Here is a 15057-nt window from a genome sequence, read left to right on the forward strand (position 1 = left end):
AGTCTTTTTCACGAGTCACTTCTCACCTGCATTTCCCATTCCTTTTTCTTGCTCCTCTCTTGTCCTTTAATCCAGCACACATTACTCTAGCAGTAAATTATTTAAAGCAGGCAAATACATGCAACAAGCTAGCTTTCTGTCAGACATGAGCCTGTTCAGAAACTGATACACTCAAAATTTCTTTATATTGTCCCAGCTTTATCTTTAGATAGCATTTTCTGCCATCCAGTCCCAATGCTCCGTATCCTGTCATCCAGCTCCAGTGCCCCACATCTCACAACCTTTCAGATGCCTGCCTCGATTGTTGGAGGAACATGTCATTGCATCTGCAGTTTTCCTGCTGACCTCAACCCCCACCAAGGGATCAATAAGACAGAATTTACTGGAATTCACAAAATTACTCAGATAAGAAAATATGCTTGAATCTCAACAGCAAATAAAAGCAATAAACCTTGGAAGGGGCATAAATCCTTACGCTACAGGTTGCACCAGTAGCTGACTTGAAGGGGAAACTGGCCCAGAGAATGGCTTGTCCTGCCACTGTAGTTTCCCCTTGCAAGGTTTCCTGCATGCCTGCTGTGCCTTCTGGCAGTGCCCCTGCCAGCAGGGGCAAGGCATGGAGTAGGCGAACTCTAGGTCTGATCCATCTCCATACTCCTGTGTTTTTGACTCTGTCCTGGTTTCAGCTGGCACAGAGCTATTTTTTTCCTCTTAGTAGCTAGAATAATGCTGTGTTTTCAATTCAGTATGGGATTTGGTATGAGAAGAATGCTGATAATATACTGATGAGGTTTTTTAGTTGTTGCTAAGAAATCAAGGAATTTTCAACTTCCCATGTCCTGCTAGTGCACAAGTACACAAGAAGCTGGGAAGAAGCATGGCCAGGGCAACAGACCCAAATTGGCCAATGCAATATTCCATATCATACAACATCATGCTCACTATATAGATGAGGGCTGACTGGGAAGCTCACTCTCATTTCCAGGACAGTGGTTTCAGGAAATTCTCTTCTCTGGGATCACTAGCCAGGAACTGGTTGGGCCTTGTTCAGCAGGTGGTGAATAATCACATTGTGCATTATTTATTTGTATTTTCTATCATTACTATTATTATTATCGTTATTATTTTAATTCTACTTTATTTCAGTTATTAAATTGTTTTTATCTCAACCTACATATCTCCTTACCTTTATCCCTCCAATTCTCTTCCCCCTTTCCTGGGGTGGAGAGGGTGAGCGAGCAGCTGCATGGTGTTCGGATCCTGGCTGGGTTTAAACCATGACAGACTCTAGTCAAAACTGAAGGGAATGAGGGATACTCAGGATTCGGCGCTTCAGAGTTGAGAACCATCACCTACACACACCATCTCACCCACCTTCCTTTGTTAGCACTGAGACAGTGAGCTACCTAAGGCAGACATACTGATTCCCATGTGCCTGCAATGCATCATGCATAGCTAGTGATAGCCTTCTATCAGCCCATCAAGACACCTACACACAGCATTTTTCTCCCTCCCTTAAGGCTGTGCCAGTGAGAAACAATTGTAGGGTTTGACCAAGAGATGTTATATAGACCTGACAATCTGTGTGCTCTTGTAGGAAATCTTGAGCTTCAGTAGCATCTGAGTCTTTCTCCCATTAATGTTCTTGAAGCTGAGTCAGGTTTGAATTGTCCTGGAAATGTTCGGTGTCTCTCTCTTATGTCTTCAGAGTGTGTGGGTAGTTGACCCTGTTGAGTAATGTCATCTCATTAGACAGAAACACGTGTCCATTGAGATAAGGATGAGGTGCCTTCCATCAGGAGCAAGAGGTTTGAAATCAGATCTCAGTTGGTCTTTCTCTTACATGTTCAGTTGGTGTGACATACACCCCCCTCCCCTGAAATCCTGCAGGGATATATTTCACTGGGCTAATTATAAATTCCCTCTGTCTTGCATTAGCTGGATACAGCATGCCTGGTGGCATGAACCTCCCCTCCTTCATTCGTGTTGTGCACCTCTCTTGCTGCAGGCAAAAGTAATTTCCCCAGCCTGGAAATGTGATTTAATTTGACCTTGTTCACACAGGTTCTGCATCTTTTACATTCCCACCCCCAATGATAAAACAGGATCAGAGGAAATTGTTATGATTCACAACGATGCTCTGTCTCAGCCCCCAATGCTTCTCATTCCTTCCTCTCCCCCCATCCCCTGCTCTGCCTACCCACCACATCTGTTTTCCTTGCCAGGGTACTTTTGACTGTAGGTGAAGGATGTAAGACGGATGTGAAGATGTGAAACTGCATGCTTGTGTCACATCTCCACTGCCAGGAGAGGCAAACTGCTTGTCTTTCCTTATGAGATGTTTCAGGAGCAGGAGAAAAAGAAACAGAGAGTGAGCGTGAAAAGGGATTATTAACAGAAACAAGGGGAGTGCTCTAGCACTCTGTTTCTCGATGTTTTTTGTAGCAGAGTCTTACCTGAGAGAATCTCCTGTGGTCCCTGTCTGATGGGATACAGTCCTTCAGCCCTCCACTGCCTGCCCCAAGGCTGCTGCGGGGTGCTCACCTGCACCTTCCCACTACCCAGGGGTTTCTGCCTCTTGGCCTTCCCACTTGCTCTTCTTCCAGTGCTGCTGGTGGTGAGAACAAGTTTTCTAACAGAAACACCTTAGCTTTGGGCTCCCCAATGGTCCCATTTAGAGGAACATCTGTGGAGATCCTTTCACTCTCCTTGCACAAATTCAGATCTTTGTGGGACTCACTCTCCCTTGTCCTGTATTTGATCCTCAACAGTAAGACTTAACAGTGAGCTTCTCTAGTGAAGACTGTCTCTTAAGCTGTGCTGGAGGAGTATTTGTAATACAGTTGCTACTTTGCAGAATCCCAAAGTATACAAGATGCTTGGAGAGATACGCTCCGGCTATGCATCGTCTGTCTCCACCAGTAAACTTGGGCATGGGAACAGCAAGCCATTTTACATCAGCTCACAAAAGCTGTAAGCCATGACAAGAAACACTGGCTATCTATAGCAATAAGCTGCAGAATGCTATGGAAGCATGCTTACAGTATTTTCCCAGTAATGGGGATGGCATCAATTGTCAGCGAAGCAGACAATCTGGCTGCACGTGTCATTCAGACTTGTTAATGCTCTGCTTCTCATCTGCTGGCTTTCTCTTTTGTGTTGAACTGTTACTAGAGCCTTGGAAAATCTGCTGGGTCCAGTGCCAAATTGTGTGGATCCTTTCTCTCCAAATGCTGAAGATTTTCACCTCATTTTAGGTGTGTGGGATTGTTATTCTTTACAGCAAGTTTCTGAAAGGGATGAGAAATGTTTGAGATCCCTTAAGAAGAGATCAGAGCTATATTCAGTATTGCAATAGCTTTATCTATAGAAGGTCATACTTGCTCTTTCTATCTTTACTTTACTTCGGCAATTCAGTTCAAACAGAATATGGTCTAACCAGGTTATATCCAACCCCGGGTTGTATCGGGGTAGCTTGGCCAGACAGGAAGGACCTCAAGTGGTCTCTAAAGGACTGGTAACTGCAAGTGTTGAGCTTTTACACTGATAAGAGAGTGGAAAGGGCCAGGATGGAGGAGGAGAATATGTCCTCTCATCAGTACTCTGTGCTGCTGGGGAACAGCTGCCGGAGCTGAACATATCAGTGGATAAAGAACAAAGCACTTGCATCAATGTTTTGCTCCCAGTTTGTACAGATTTAGAAAGAGACAGAGGCTTTTGGCCTGGGGAAGCTGGGTGAAGTGCTCCAGAGAGTAGACTCCAAGGCCAGAAGGTTCAGTTGTGAGCATGGGGTGAGTTGTCTGCGTGCTGACGGGCTGAGCAGTGCATCAGTCCAGAGGTCCAGAGGGTGGAGAGCTTTGTTTGCTCTCCATCAGCTTGACCCTTTCTCTGTTAACCAAAGCAAGATGCTTTGTTCCCTGGAGCCCCCAAATGATGACTGGTGCCTCTCACATAGAGACAAAGGTCCACCTGAAACAGCCTGGTCTGAAAACCCACCAGTCTGGCTTTAAGAAATGGCAGTAGGAGCTCATTCCTAGTGAACTGGATGTTTGCAGAGCGCAGTGCAAGACTGCCTATGACTCAGTGAGATCCAAGCACTGCCCACTGCCTAGTAATATTTTTGTGAGTAAGAGACTCATATGAGCCATCCACGGTTTCTAGTCATTTTCCACCACCCCCCCAGGCAGCTTGTGTGAAGCTGAGCAAGATGCTTGCTCTCTCTGTCTGGATCTAAACTCATCTTCTTTATTGCACATTTTGGCTCACTTTCATCCTCTCCTCTTCTATCGTGAGGAGTTTGCCTTCCTCCCTCATCTTCCAGCAGGCATGAGCATGCTGATGCTCCCCTCCGTCCTCTCACTGTCTCTTGTCTATTTAAACTGTAATGTTTTAGGAGCAGGGACATTAACCCTCGTCTGGATTAGCATCGCTCTAATGTAAATAATATTAGTTACATTATAGATGTTTCCGTAATTAGAGTTCCTGTTTCTATAGGCATTTAAACACCTCGTCTCCTCATTTGACAGTTATGTTATTTGATTTGTGTTCTCCTGATGTGGAGATCGGTACAGAAACCTTTTTATCTCTTCTGATGAACGGGTTTAGGCTATGATTGGATTTGATTTTTTTAGAACTGTGTGTAGGGAGGAGCCCACAGATACCAGGTACGATTTGTGTAAGGTGGGATACTGCCACAGAATTTGAATGGAGTTTAAATAATGTGGCAAGAAGCAGGGTTTTAATCAGTGGGTTTTTTTCAAGGAGCATGAGGTAAGGACAAACCCTTTCAAAAGCGGGGGAAAAGAAGAGCTGGCCTAGGTGGTGAAGCCTTAGAAGAAAACCTGTCCTCCCTGCCCCCATTTGCCTGCCTTTTGAATGGGACACGTCAGTATTTGCCAGTACTCTGAGGGAAGCCCACTCATGAAAAGGTTTACCAGAGATGATTTTATCAGAGAAGCTTGTCTTGGCAGATGGCTGTATGTTTTAAATTTAAACAGAGAGGCATAAATAGTAGAAAAGAAAAGAGGGTAATAAGAAAAATATTAAACTGCCCAGTGCAAATCCTTGGGGAACTTCTATTGCAATAACTGACCTCCCATATAGCACCATTTATTTCATACGCTGGCAGCTTTATAGGTGCTTGTACAGCTACAGACGAACACCAATTTGCCAGTGCAGTTTGTTTTGATAACTGTTGTTTTCAATAAATCTATATTAAAATCAAAAGGAAAATTAAATAGACTGAAGTCAGTGGCACTAGAGATAAGGTAGCACATTACTACACTGGCCTCTTCAGCTGGAGGAACTGTCTCTACCTCCAGCATGGGACACAGATGTGATGAATTTCTGTGGTCTCAGCTGTGCTTTTTGATGTTAGCCAACATAAGTGACAATATTTAGTGGGGGAAAGGAATTCTGATATTTCAAAGCTCAGCTACTTCAGGGCTGTAACAGAGGAGGAGGTCCGGGTGAGGATGCACCGCTCAGTCTCACATGCTGTTTCTCTTGGGTTTCAGAGGACACTGGCAAGCACAGAAGCCAAGGTCTCCAACCTTTGGACCTGTCAGCACTGTCTTCCAGAACCCCTTAGGCATTCTCACCCCTACACGCCAATCCACACAGCTTGTACCTGCAGACTGAAAGCAGGAGATGCAGGAGCTGCAACGGGTCCCCAGGCGAGAGGGGAGTCTGTGTCTCAGGCTTGTCTGGACATGGTACATCCTTCTCCTCCCTACCCCTGGCAGATTAGGTGCCTCTGATGGCAGAAGGGGAAGTCCTGGTGGAAGAGAGGGAGGAGGGAAGAGAGAATAGAAACTCCAGGGAGAGAGCTGAGAAGAAAGGAAAGAAGAAAGAAAGGAAGGAAGGAGCAAGCTGGGGGAAATGATGGGAGGAAGAGAGAGGCTGGAAAAGGAAAGAGGGTCTCCAAACACTGGAGAGGAAAGACAAAGAGGCAGAAAATAGAATAAACAGAAGGGGAAACGATGGGGAAATTAAAGCAGTGTAGACAGAAGGTATGTGAGAGCAAGGGTCTAACTCTCAGCCCCTCACACCAGGGAGTAATCCCTTACATGCCTTCCTCCTGGTGAATTTAGCTGTCCTTTGGAGGTGCATGTTTCTGGAGAGAGAGGCAAGACTTTAAGTCTGGTGAAAGGAGACACTTTGGCCAGGAATTTAGAAAATAGTCTAAAGACCTGGCCTCTGGATGCTTGGAGCAGCAGTGGCTAGTGCTAGCCAGGTAATTATTTAGTTTCTATGGGGCAGTTTAGAGGATTTTTTGATCCAGAAAGCTTTGCATAGAACAGAGCATCACAGTTGAATCCAAATAAATAATGAACGTAAGAGATTTCATGGTAGAGTGGGTCAATTTTTCTCCAGCAGACCAGTTTCCTACAAGAAAATGCTGATTGGAGTAACTGGAAACACTTCCTAGGATGTATCAACATTATCGGAGCTTTTGCTGAGAAATTAACCAAAGTGTTTATATGGGGTTTTTTTCTCAGCTCCTTCTGTCAAGATTGTTTTACTCCTGTGTTACACATTTATACCCCTTTTGGTTCAAGTGCTCAGGAAAATACATGGGGTCTCCTGAGCTGGGGGGGAGCCAGGTGCTCTTTGGGTACAAGATTTTTCTTTTGCAAAGTTTTGCTTCTCTGACCACAGCAAGAATCAAACCACCAGTGTTGATGGGCTTGTGCCAGGCCATTTTCCTGCCAGCCACCAGCCCAAGAGCTAGTTCAGGTTTTTTCAACAGCCGTGTTCCCTGGTATAGTGGGTTTGCATGGCAAGGTTTTGGTGATGGGGGGGCTACCGGGGTGGCTGCTGTGAGAAGCTATGAGAAGCTTCCCCCATGGCCGATGGAGCCCATGCCAGCCGGCTCCAAGACAGACCCACCGCTGGCCATGGCTGAGCCCATCAGCGACGGTGGCAGCATCTCTGGGATAACATATTTAAGAAAGGGGGAAACAGCACAACGGCAACTACAGCCGGGGAGAGGAGTGAGAATGTGTCAGAGAAACAACTCAGCAGACACCAAGGTCAGTGAGGAAGGAGGGGGAGGAGGTGCTCCAGGCGCCAGAGCAGAGATTCCCCGGCAGCCCGTGGTGCAGCCCATGGGGAGGCAGCTGTGCCCTGCGCCCACGGAGGTTAATGCTGGAGCAGAGGAGGAGCCCACGCTGGAGCAGGTAGATGCACCTGAAGAAGACTGTGACCCTGTGGGAAGCCCACGCTGGAGCAGGCTCCTAGCAGGACCTGTGGGTCCATGGAGAGAGGAGACCACGCTGGAGCAGGTTTGCTGGAAGGACTGGTGACCCTGTAGGGGAAACTTGCTGGAGCAGTTCATGAAGACCTGCAGCCCATGGGAAGGACATGTTAGAGAAGTTCATGGAGAACTGTGTCCTGTGGAAAGGACCCTATGCTGGAGCAGGGAAAGAGTGTGAGGAGTCCTCCACCTGAGGAGGAAGGAGCAGCAGAGACAACGGGTGATGAAGAGACCACAACCTCCATTCCCCATCCCCTTGTGCCACTGTCAGGAAGGAGGTAGAGAAACTGGGAGTGAAGTTAAGCCTGGGAAGAAGGGAGGGCTGGGGGCGAGATGTTTTAAGATTTGGTTTATTTCTCATTACCCAACTCTGATTTGATTGCCAATAAACTAAGTTACTTTTCCCAAGCTGAGTCTGTTTTGACTGTGACGGTAATTGGTGAATGATGTCTCCCTGTCCTTATCTCCACGCACAAGCCTTTCATTATACTTTGTCTCCCATGTCCTGTTGAGGAGGGAGAGTGATATAACGGCTTTGGTGGGTATCTGGTGTCTAGCTAGGGTCAAACCACCACACCTGGGCTTATTCAGATTGTGCTGTGTGCTTCTCTTCTTCCCCGCTGCTCTAGTCTCTTATGTCCATTTGAAATTTTATTTTTTTTTTTTTTTTTTCCCCCAGAAAATATGGGAAATTGAAAAATACTCATCAAAACCCACCATCCTCCTGTCTTGGGGCAGAGATCCTTGTTGTTCCTGGTATTCAGTTTCATGGAGAAACTTAGCTGGTTTAATAGGGATCTTAAAAAAGGGTGGAGATTATGCCTGTCGATGTAATGTACAGTATAAGGAAACGTAACAGCATGGTGTAATGGATGGTTTGGACTTCTAGAATTATGTAATAATAAAAGAAAAGAAATGTCAAAGTGGTAAAGTGAAGAGAAATATACTATTTTTATTTGGGAATATGTCATTAAATGAAAAAAAATCAGTGAGCTAAACTTTTTGTCCCAGCTTAGGTCAAAAATCATATTTTTTGAAACCTCAGAATTTCCCAAGGGACACGAATTCCTTTATTATTATTTTTGGCCAGCTGTCTTCCATATGACTGCCCGTGAAAAGTATTTTATCTCAAGTTAAAATCCCACACATAAAAATGTCTCTCTACCTTCCAGCAGGTGTGCTTGTCCTATGGGAAGATTTGCTTTATCAGCAATTTGTTCCTCCAGGAGAAACGCTTAATTTTAGATGTTTTTTCCATTTACACTTAGAGTTCAAGACACTTGAGCAGCGGCTCAGTATTGGGTGGCCTGTGCAGGCGTCAGAACCCTTCCTTTATACACTGGAACCCTATTAGCTAAAATACTGGCAAAGAGATTTTGGTGAAGTGGGTTTTTTTAATGTCCCATTAAAAATGTTTAAAATGTTTAAAAATGTCCCATTTCACTGCTGTTGATGCCCTCACTTTGAAATACAGCTTTCCCATGACGACATAGCTGTAAAACACATTCGACTTTTTATTTTTTTTAATTTTTTTTTACTAGTTAGCAATGGAGTTTTGCTATAGCCATTAAAATATAAAGAATAAACTGCACCCAACTGTACAATATTTTTTTACCAGCATTTATAGTGACAATATAAACTGTGAGGGTTAAGCCTGAATTTTTTTGTGGATGGCATTGGAATATCAAGATTAAGTATACAGTGCAGGCACAAGGGTTTTATGACATACAATAATGTAAAAAAGGTTGTATTTCTTTAGCAAATTGACATCACTGTTTGTCCTTCTTTCTTTGTACTTCTTGGGTCTGATTTTTAGGAGCAAGAGTTGGAAAAGGCATGGTAGATGATTCAGTGCAGCTTCCTTGAACCGGAATTGGGTTGGCACCAACGGGATGTTTTACGGTGCTGTTAAGTGGCTGGTTTCACGGTTCCCACTGCTCCTCTCGGGAGGTGATCCCACAATTTAATGCATTGTAGCCTCAGGAAATTTCCCCTGATGTTCAGCCTATGTTTTCCTTCAGTCAAACATCTTGTAGAAATGCTCTTGTGAATGGTCATTTTATTTTGTGCTTTGGTGCTGACACTTTTCTGACACATGTAGGTAGGTTTCTGCTCATCCCACATACAAACTGGGGGTAAGGAGCAACAGCTGAATTCACTGGGCACTTTCCACCCTCCCTCCTTACCCAAACCACCTACCCAGGGGTGCCCCTGCTTTCTGAAGCACAAACATTGCTGGTAGTTTCCTGTGTGCCTGGGGCCGTTGCACTGGACCCATGCAGAGGGGAACCTTGGTGGCGGGCAGCCCAAACTACACAGTTGTGTTTGCTTTGCATTTCATTGCATCCTCTTTCACTTTGGAGACACGACCAGCCCATCTGGCCAGTTTTGTACAGCACCTTGCATGTTCAGTCAATGTGAGGTCCAGATGGGACCATTGTGTCCACCTCAGCATAGGCTACAAAACTGTGATGCTCCTATGCATCAAACCCCAGAGCTCCAGCAGATCTTCTACAGACATCCCGTCCTGATCTGAAATGTACAAGACTCCCTGGTCTCTGTGAATACTGCCCAGTCACTAGCCATTTTCTGATGTCCTGCTATGTTTTTCTAATACACTTTATTTCCTAGCCTGCCAAAGGCTGTCCCTCTCACCTCTGTTTTAACTGGAAAAGGATTTCCACCCCATGGCCCTGATTCCTGCTGAATTAATGGTTTTTGAACTGAATCAGCACATTTGAAGTTAAAACAGATCCCCACTGAGTCTGTACATTTTTATTACTGTGCAAGGAGTGCTTAGGAAAATAAAAGGAACAAGAAAGCCCTGAGAGTGGACCACCCTGTTGAGGGGGGAAATACAGAAATCAAGCATGTTTATATGAGTGATATTTATAGGGTCAAGTGACAAATATTGTACAAGGCCTTGGAGCCCAACTCAGGAATACCACATACCAGTCTGGGTGCTCATGCTCTAGGAAATTTAATTGAAACTGGAGCAGGTGCAGAGGAGGTCTACTAAGATGGTATGGGAAATGGAAAGCCAAAATGGTGAGGGGACACGAGAATTATGTAGTTTGTTTAGCCCAGCAAAACAAAGATGACAAAGATGACTGGGACCTGAGAGCTGCCTACAGGTACAACCGGGGGAGGGAAAAAAAACCCAAATTAAAGCTAAGGACCATTTTGCCAGAGTGTAAATTAGCTGTGAATATATTTAATCTGGAAATTAGAGGAAGTTTCCCATCTATCAGGTAGAGAAGACCTGAAGAAGCCTTCTACTCAGGTTAGCATGAGCAAGTAAACAAACATATTGAAGATGGAGGCTGGTAAATCTACTGGGATGTTGGATGGGAAATTATATTACAAGATGGAGGGGAACAGCTCAATATCCCTGGGACTCCTTTCCTGACCTATGCTCCCACATGTGGATTGCTTTTATGATCTGAAATCCTATTTTGCCTTTCCTTTGCTAAGGACACCACCACCTTTAAAATCTCCTGTCCTTATCACCCAAGAGTCCTGTGCTGCAACTGCAAACCTCCTGGCCCCACAGAGCTGCTGTTGCTGATGCTCCCAAATTCATCAAGGGGGTCACTGTCAAACAGTGAGACACACTTACTCCCACTGGGGTTGAATGAGCTGCTTTCTTTCAAAACACCCTTTAATTGACAGCTAGGAATAGCTTTCCATGATGACAAGTTGTCATTAATATCATTCACCAGAATGATACCCCAGTGATAGTATATGTGTTTAGAGGAAAAGGGAGAGAGAAATCCTCTGCAAACAAATGTTTCAACAGAATACATGAACTGATCTGTGGTTTCAAGAATGACAACATGAATATAAAAATGTACGTTGTGAATATTAGTATTCCCTTAAATATGTGTTCACGTTGGTTAATGAGTCCCACCGGTGGCATTAGTAACTGAAGGATTTGGGTTGGCACGTTATTAACTTGTTAAGTAGAAAACAGTGATACAAGACTACTTGTCATGTGTATTATAAGACATTTAAAAGTTGCATTCAGTGTAAGCATCTGAACAGAACTAAAGAAGTCTCCTTTAAAATGAGGTGATGTTCTGTGTGCTGTAGTCATGTAAAATCCCACTGCTTTTAAAGGAGCTGTGCCCCATGGGCCCTGGGGAAGGAGGCACCAGGAGCAGTGCTGGCGAGGCAGTGTGTGGGACTCACCCTCCCTCCTCTCTGCTGACCCAGCAGCAAGCAGTGACCTGATACTTCATCTTCGGCTGGGATGGGCTCAGCGCGTTATTCACACGGAGGATCCCCTGGAGCTGCCACGTGGGGTCAGGGGCTTTATTCTGTGTTTTCTGCCTTAACCTGCCCCACTGGTTTGCTGCCTTCTCGTAAAGCCCTGTCCATCCGCCAGCCCAGAGGTGACTGCACATCTGGGCTGAATGAAATGATGCTTTGTTAAGAAAGTGATGGGGTTTTAAAACAAATAAAACTTATAGGTAACTGTAGACTAGGCTGCTTCATCTGCTGACAGCAGCACAGGGGATCCAGCTATAGGAAAGGACTGCATATGTGGAAGCTTCGAGCTGCTCTTTCCACCCAGGGTTTGAAGATAGTCCTTAGTGTAAATCAAGACAGCCCAGACACCGCCCCAGCATGGACCCTATTTCCAATGGGCTGCTTCTAGCCATCCCAAAATCTCTAAAGTAGGACAAACAATTAAGACACGAGAGCTGCTCCTGAAACACACTTGCTCTCAGACTGACAGAAGGCTGATTCTGTCGGTCCCGAGGCAATGGTGTAGCAGGACTGGTATGGGCTGTGCTATCAGGAATAAATAAGATTACCCTGATCAGCAAATATCAGTCAGCCCTTTTGGCCACTTTTCCCCATCTGCATGACCCAGTTTCTCAGCATTGCTTGCCCAGGGCCCCATGGCAGTTGTCCACCTTCACATTTCCCAGCTCTGCTGCTGACTGAGTCCTTTGGAGAGGGGAGCTGTTTCCAGCAAGGATGCTACAGGGGCCATGTGCATTGATGGGGAGGCCACAGCCTATCTATTGATCATTCTCGTTTATTTTTCCAGAAGCCTGGAGTGAGCCAGATTAATCTGTGACATTTTCAGTGGCCTGCAGTGTTCATTTGAGACATGCACAGGCGCAGATACAAACACCACAGAAACAGTGACAGTATTTAATAAAACATGGCTCTTCTCAAACTGCTTTGGGTGCCTTCTTTGGCAACTGATAGCTGTGCCAGACAGAAAGACCTCTTTGAATGTGCCGTTGCTGAAGGGAATCATACTGCTCTCCTGCAGTCTTTGGAGGACCAACTTGTACAGATCTCACAAGGATCACTGAGGCTGGCAGAAGCAGGCATGTGGCCCCTGATTATTGCAGATGCCCAGCTGGGAAAAGGGGTTCCCCCTCAAAAAAATGGGCAGGAGGAAATCTCCTGTTTGCTGTGCTGTGTGACAAACCTGGGAAACAGCACAAGGCTTAGCTGATGAAACAAGGGCATGCACACATCTATGAGCCATTCATTGTTTGTCTAGACTGAAAAAAAAAAATATTTTTTTTACTGCTAGATGCAGAGGTCAGCAGTGAAAAGGCCTCCTCTCTCTCATCCTCCTAGAAACACAGGCAGGCTGTGAGCCCTAAATTTCAAGTTTTGGAGTTGCAGCATAATTTCAAGCACATCTCAGCCAGTTTCCATCCCTGATAAGGAGGGGTAGGGACAGATCACTCAAAGAATGCCACAGCGCAAAGGCCCTCAATTTGCTCTCCCGGGCTCCTGGCAAACCATACGTCAGTCACCAAAGGCTTGACAAATAACAGCGATACAGCTAAGCTTAGAAGTAAAACTTCACATTATCCTTGCTTATGTGGGTGGGAGGCTGAGAGATGCCAAATCTAAGAGGGCTTAAAGGAACTCTTTCTATTATTAAATGGTTTGCTGTTGGTATTTTTATAGTTCTGACATGGTACTTTCATGATTCAGGCCTCCCAAGTTCAAGGCTGCATACAAACAGAACAAAAAGATAAATCCAGCCTCCAGAGTCAGCAATGCAATTAAAGGCAGGGGCACCAGGCAGATTTGGCAAGGCGACCAGGTAAGCACAAGCAGCCCACCTTGTGTGGAGTGGCAGTCAGTGATATCTGCACTCTGGCGCTTACCTTTGTCCAATATTTTAAGGCATGGTGCCAGAGAAAGGCTTAAGGGATGATTTGAAGAGGACAGCAAGATGACGGAGAGGTAAGACTGTTCCTGCCTGCAGGCAGAGGATGGGTGAGGTGACCTCTAGGATCCCTTGCAGTCCTCTTTGTGAGAGTCAGTGACTCTGAGTTTGCTCTTTGCACACATGTGGAGTATCAGGGATGGTGCAAAGGAGCTGCTGACTTGAGATGTGTAGGCATGAGTTAATGTGGGGAGCAAGGAAGGAAGCAAAGCAGGGAATGGCCCCAGCCATGGCTTGTCCGTGCAGCTGCACTTTCCAAGAATTACAGACGTGGCAGTAGGCTAAAGATTAGGTATCACTGAAGGTAAGATGTCAGTGTCCTGGCTGAGGGTGCCAGCCACATGCATGGAGAGGAGATGCCACAGCTTCGGGGTGTCTAGTGGAGACTAGGCAAGGTCCAGACGTGGGTTTAGGATCAGAGAGCTGCATGAACACAGAAGAACTGGAAGCCAGTGACTGATATCCAAGTGAGGAGGAGAAAAGCCAGTCCCAGGCTTGCTGAGGTACTTTGACTTAATCCAGATCAAATGGAGGGAGGAAACACTGACCAGCATCAGCTGTGGGTATTGGTGCAGGCCTACCTAGGCACTGTTAAGACCTACAAAGAGTTGGTAGCGTCAGCAGCATTGATCTGATCCAGAATGAAGTGAAGTAGTGCTGTGAGCCAGGCAGCAGTGGGGGTGAGGGGAGACCCCTGCAGAGGTGTCTCCCATGAGACCTGCACCCACAGGCAGTACTGCCCTGGCACAGGGGTATCCTAGGTTTGAGTGACTTCCAGGGGGTTTTGGTAGTGGGGGAGTGGGCTACAGTGGTGCGCCCCTGTGAGCATCTTCTCGACGGTCCCCTGGCTCCAAGTCGGACCTGCCTTTGCACCAAGGCTGGGCTGATGAGCTGCACCTCTGCAATAACATATTTAAGAAGGGAAGCCTGAGAGGAGGAGTTGGAGTTGTGAGGAGGAGTTGCAAGGACAACATCTGTGTGAACAACGAGGTCAGTGGAAGAAAGGAGGAGGGGAGGGGGAGAGTAGTGCTGGTGGAGCCCCCTGCAGCCTGTGGTGAGAGGGCAGCGCTGCCCCCCTGCCACCCATGGAGGTCACTGGTGCAGCAGACGCCAACCAGCGGCCTGTGGGGGGCTCCATGCTAAAGCAGGTGACTGCGCCCAAAGAAGTCTGGGACCCTGTGGGAAGAAGCCCCTGCTGTGGTAGTTCAGCACTGGGATGATTGCAACATGCGGGAGTGTCCCATGACGGAGCAGCCTGGGAAACGCTGTGGCCCATGGGAGGGACTCATGTTGGAGAGTTTGTGAAGGGCTGTCTCCTGTGAGAGGGGGACCACAGTGGAGCAAGGGAAGAATGCCAGAAGTTACCCCCTGCCTGAGGTGGAAGAAGCAGCAGGAATGACTGCACCACCCATTTCCTGTCCCCTGCCATTGGAAGTGAGGAGGTACAGAACTCAGGAGCAAAGCTGAGCCTGGGAAGAAGGGAGGGGTGGGGGGAAGGTGTTTTCAAGATGTGTTAATGCTTGTCATGGTTCTACTGTCTCTTAAGTGTTGTTGTTAGTGTCTGAATTAAATGTATGCTCATTATTTA

The sequence above is a fragment of the Athene noctua genome, chromosome 5 (assembly GCF_965140245.1).
Source record: "Athene noctua chromosome 5, bAthNoc1.hap1.1, whole genome shotgun sequence".
Classification (NCBI taxonomy): Eukaryota; Metazoa; Chordata; class Aves; order Strigiformes; family Strigidae; genus Athene; species Athene noctua.